Raw genomic sequence first — 6,201 nt, 5'->3', positions numbered from 1 at the left:
GTTTATATATATAAGTAAGTTTATATACATAAGGAAGTTTATATACATAAGTTTATATATATATATAAGTTTGCTATTGCGATGGGAAAGTTAGGGACCTCTCCAAAGTACTGAAGAGCAATGGTGTCTTTCTGAAGACTAAGGTGCATCTGATACAGGCTTTAGTCTTTGCAATCACTTGTCATGCGTCAGAGAGTTGGACAATGACTAGGAAGGATAGAAGGAGAATTGATGCCTTTGTGCTATGGTGCTATAGAAGAGTGCTGAGGGTACCATGGACTGCTAAGAAAATAAACAGGTTCAACCTGGAGAGGGTTAGACCGGGCTGCTCCTTGGAGGCGAGGATTCTGAGGCTTTGTCAGACATACTTTGGGCATGTTGTAAGGAGGGACTGGTCCTTGGAGAGGGACATCATGCTTGGAAGGGTGGAGGGACAGAGCACGAGGGAAAAGCCCTCTATGAGGTGGATTGATTCAGTGACTGGGGTAATCGGGATGGTGTATCGGACAGTGCGATTGGCACAGGACAGAGCAGAGTTTAGGGCTGTTAAACATAGGGTCACTATGAATCACAAGTGACTCAATGGCACATAACAACAACAACAACAGAGTTGGTAAAAAAATCAGTATAGATAGACTAGACAGGGTTAAGCCTGATGTACAGGAGATTAATTAAGGTGTACTGACAGAAGGATAGAGTCACTGGGGTGAAGGAAGTGAGGAAGGGCTTGGCAGTAACCTTGACAATGTTACATAACTAGAAGCCTTGGATGCTGCAATTCCGTTAGGATAAGTGCCTCTACAGTATTTGAAATGCTTTAACTCTCCTGCTTCTCCCACCCTAAGTGATTGTTTCCCTAGTGTCTTGAGGGGAGTCACTCTACTTTTGCATAGGAGTAAAAACCGTGAGGTCTGTGAACTTGATGGGACCTAGAAAGGGAAAGTGTTCCATCAGACTGGTTGCTTAGGAGCAGAGTGAGAAAAACAACTGGTTCCAAGGCCATATTGTTATGTGGCATTGACTTGACTGCGCCTCATGGAGACCCTAGGTACAATAGCTCTGAACCCTATCCTGAGCCAGTCTCATTGACTCTGACACACCTGCTGCCACTGCCCCAGTTCCCATGCCTATCTCTCTCATTCAGGGTCTTCCTCTCCTGTGCTGTACACACACACCTTTCCTTCCTCCCTTCTAAGCATGATTTCCTTCACTGAGATTGGTCTCTCCTGGTCACATGCTCAAAGTATGTAAGACAGAGCTTAAAAAATTTTTGCCTCCAAGGAGAAACCTGGTTTCATGCTTTCAAGACAAACCTATTTTTTATCCTGGTAGTCCATGTTCAATACTCTTGTCCAGCACCGCAACTCAAGGGCCTAAATTCTTTTGCCATCCTTAGCCATTGTACATACAGCTCTCTGATGCATAGCAGGTGATTGGAAAGGCCATAGCCTGAATCAAGTGTACTTTAGTCTCCAGACTGACATGGTTGCTCTTCAGTGCTCTGGAAAAGTTCCTGACCACAGACTTACCTACTACAAAGTCTTTTGATTTCCTGACTGCTGGTGCAAAGGGTGTTGGTTGTGGAGCTCAGCAAGCTGAAATTGTTAACAACTTCAAACTCTTCGCCATCCATCATGGTGCTGCTAACTGGCCCAGAGGTGAGAATGTTACTAAGTCTTCTTCCAGTCCTGATGCTACACTCATCCTCATAAAGTCCAGCCTCTCAAATGATGTGTTCCACATAAAGATTGAAAAGGTAGTATAGATATAGGATCCATTCCTGATGCACACTTTCTCTGATTTAAAACTATTCAGTGTTTCCTTGCTCTGTTCTGACGATTTCCTCCTGGTTCAAATAGAGGTTTCACATGAGCACAATTAGGTGTTCTGTTATTCCCATTCTTCTCAAGGTTAGCCACAATTTGTTGTGACTCACACAGTCAAATGCCTTTGCATAGTCAATGAAGCACAGATAGACATTCCTTTGGTATTTTCTCCTTTCAGCCAAGATCCGTCTGACATTGGTGATAACGTTTCTATTATCAAGGCTGTAGTTCAGTCCATTAACTGGGTTATTATCTTTCTAGACTGTCAACCCCCAAGGGTCCATCTAGTTCTTTATTGATATCAGGATTATTTTTCACAATGAAAGACCTGGTCATGGAGTGGCTTCTCAGCAGAACAAACTTCTGACTCCTCTGACTTCCAAGATCTCAGATGTTCTTGGATCTGTTTCTCCCTTATTTTAAACTATAAGAGTGAAGTACCTATCGAGATGCCTGCAGTGCTTGCAGTTTGACGTGCTTTGTCTCTATATGACATTTCTTTCATTGTGCACTCTTTCATGCTTCAAAAATCAACTCAAGTGCTTCTGGGATAGTGAAGTTAAGGGTAATCACATCAATGATGAAGACAGTGGGAAATTTCAGTGCAAGCTCATCTAAAGACATTCAAATTAAAAGCCCAACAATGACAAAACAAAACCACCAACCAAATCACCAACAGTTAATTATATAAAGCATATCTCCAATTTCCTCCAGCACACAGGCAATCTTCCAATTCTGGTTTTCTCTACTTGTATCTTTCAGATAAAAATGTTCTTCCTATTAGGAAATCTTCCACCAATCACAAAACACCCACAACCAATGAGTGTCAGAGGGCACTCTTACTTAATAGCTTTCATGATCACTGCGTGAAGATGCTCTCTGAACATGCGCAAGGAGTGCCATTTAAATTCTATTGCTACATGTCATAAATTGATCCCATCTGTAATCCTCTCCCATTCACTGAATTTAGGAGTGAACCACTTAGGCATCACCCATTCCAACTCATTCATTTCACTGCCCAAGAAACTGGAACATGTGATTGGTTTTCCTAACTACATTAGTTACTGAAGTTATAAGGTCAGAACCAAACTCTCTGAAATGCTGCCTTTTCCCATGTTACCACAACAGTTGAAGTGAAGCTGCAGCTTAGAACTGGGATACTATTTAAAATATTAGAATACAAAAAAATAAAAACAAAAACAAAAAAACCCTCAAACACAATTCTCCAAGTGGAGATGTTACCGAGTCTCTCAGAAAAGCAACGGCTAGGCCTTTGCTATAGTCCCTGAATGTCCATCCTTAGGCAGTCCTACAGTCCTGACGGAATTAATTCAGTTTTGTTTCTCCCTCTTGCTAGAATGGAAACCTCCTCAGGGCACATATTAGAGGCCCCAACCCAGGGCAACTGCTTGAAAAATATCAGGAAGTCAACAGAAATTTTGAATAGACAATTGACTACATAAACCTAGCATAAATTCTAAGAAATTCTTTTATAGGTGTGTGGGATATGGATGTAGGAGCCACTTTATTAAACACTTTTATTTTATTAAACATTTAACATAAATTTCTCACACATGGATGTATACATATTTACACTTGGAGATCTGATCAAATTGTAAAATCTGTAGGGGGTTTTTTGTCATTGTAAGAATAAATATTTTTTGCAAAGTGTTCTTATTATGACACATTTCTAATTTGAGAATGAACAAAATTTCATGCATTTTTAATACAAGATGGTGCTAGAAATTTAAGAGATCCAGTAATCTATTAACTGTTGGTTTTACTAGAAGGAGATGTGGGATAAAACAGATCCCTTAAAACTAACCAGTGCAAGGATATTGGTTTGTTTATAAATTCTGAGGCATGAGGCATTGATTATAAATTTTAGTCTTCTCTGCATTCTCTGTGCTAAGTTAAATGCTATAGGGTGACACTTCAAAAAAGTTGCAAATAAAATAATGAGATTCCATCCTCCTAACTATTGAATCAAAGAAAAGTAAGCAGTAAGGGAAAAGAGAGGGTGAAAACAAGGGGAAGAACCATGGGAAATGTACCTCTGTGTTATTCAAGGTCTCAGTCAGAGGTTCCTAGATTTCAGATGTGTGTGTTTTTGTATACCATCAAGTCAGAACTGACCTATAGCTGACCCTCTGGTGAGTTTTCAGAGACAGTTAATGCCCATGGGAGGATATTGCCTATCTTTCTCCCACTGAGCAACTGGTGATTCAAACCACATGCCTTTGAGATTGCAGTGTACCTTCTTACCACTAGGCCATGAGAGCTACCCTCCAAAATGTGTAGACTTGGGAAATAAAGACTTTACAGAATCATCCAGGGTCTTGGAGAATATAATTGAACTATCATTTTCTACTTCATTAATAAAAGGCATACGTTATCCCATCAGAATTTGGAAACATAAAATGATTAAGACTAGTTATACTACTCAAAGCCACAAAACCATGAAAAATCACCCTTGTGAGAGCTGTTGAATAACAGCTGAGCCTGCCCTCTGCATATCTCTGGAATACAAACCAACGGAATGATATTTCAACATTGCACTCTATTGCATATTAAATATCAAATGCTCCCTCATGCTGACTGTAAGTGGGCTACATTGATTTCTTCCTCTGAATCCACCGGCATACCACTAATGAAGCCTGCCTCTGTGGACTTTCACTGCATGTGTTAAATGTGTGCATGGGAGGAAGACACGATATTAGAGGTCTTAGCCCCTTGAACAGTTTGTGGATAAAAGCATGTGCTCTTGGAATACAGACGTATGCCCTTTCCCAAATATTTTACCAAAATCCGTATGTTGTTGTTGTTAGGTGCCCCTGAGTTACCTACAACTTGTAGCATCCCAATGAACAACAAATCTGACATTTTCTCTATCCTGCACCATCCACACCATTTCTGACCTGCTTCCCCAGCGTGTTGTTCTTTTCTAAAGACTAGCACCTCCTAACAACATGCCCAAAGTGTGTGAGATGAAGTTTCACTATCCTGGCCTCTAAGGAGCACCTTGACTGCACTTTGTCCAAAACAGACCTGTTTCTTATTTTGGCAATCCATGGAATATCCAATACTTTCTTCCAACCCACAACCCAAAAGCACTGATTCTTAGTCTGTTACTCTTATTCACTGTCCATCTTTCATATGCATAGGAAGTACTTGAAAAGACTATGGGTTGAGTCAGATACACTTTAGTTTTTAAAGTGACATCATTGCTCTTTCGCACTTTTGAGAGGTTCTTGACAGCAGATTTTCTTAATTGCAACACGTCTTTTGATTTCTTGACTGATGGAACTCTGGATGTTGATTGTAGATTAACATAAAATGAAACCATCGGCAATTTCAATTTTTTATCCATATATTACAGTGTTGCTACTGGCCCAGTGGTGAGGATTTTTGTTTTCTTGATGATGAAATGTAATCCATATTAAAGGTTATAGTCTTTTTATCTTCTGCAGCAAGTCAGATAAATTTTCACTTTCTGCATGCAAGGTTGTGTCATTTGCATGATTGGCATCTTATGCCACATCCTTCTTCAAATAATATAGCTTCTTGAATGATTTGCTCAGCATACAGATTGAATAGCATTGCAGCCACATGTTTACATTTTATCAGGGAGAGTTTGCACTTACAATTTTTAAATAAAAATTTATATAATTGTGATTTTTTACACAATATTCTTCCCAGTTAATTATTCTCCATTCATTCATTGTTGTATATTTTCCTTTCTGCCCACCCCTCCCCGTCTAGTTTTCTTTTCTCTTTAAAAAGAAAATAAAATTCTTTCAATGTTATACAATCCTCCCTTCCCCAAGTCCACAGTTCACTTTACTAAGCATTTCTTTTTCTGGAATCTTGTCCTGAAAATAATAGCTAATCATATATTCTTTTAAGCAGTAATGTCCCTCATCTGTAGTATTTCTTATAATAATGAAGTATGCATTATTTATACATTATTTATGCCTCTTTTCTTTGGCTCCTCCTAACTGCAATGTCAGTCTCATTTTACAACAATGGCATTATGCCATATTTGTCCTTTTGTGACTGAGATATTTCACTTAGCATAATGTTATCCAGGGTCACCTATTTCATGAGTTCTTGTTTTTCAATGCAGCACAGTATTCCATTGTGTGAATATGCCACAGCTTCTCTATCCATTCGTTTGTTGATGTACACTTGGGTTGTTTCAAACTCTTTGCTATTGTGAACAAAGAAGCAATAAACATAGGTGTGCATATATCTGCTTGCGTGGCAGTTCTGGTTTCTTTAGGTTATATTTCCAGTAGTGGAATTGCTGGGTCAAATGGTATTTCTATTTGCAAAATTTTGAGAAAGCACCATACTGCTTTCCATAGTGGTTGCA

The sequence above is a fragment of the Elephantulus edwardii genome, unplaced genomic scaffold, assembly GCF_000299155.1.
Source record: "Elephantulus edwardii isolate Elephantulus edwardi_28Jun2011 unplaced genomic scaffold, EleEdw1.0 scaffold00016, whole genome shotgun sequence".
NCBI classification, from domain to species: Eukaryota; Metazoa; Chordata; class Mammalia; order Macroscelidea; family Macroscelididae; genus Elephantulus; species Elephantulus edwardii.
Note: the sequence above shows the minus strand (reverse complement) of the source record.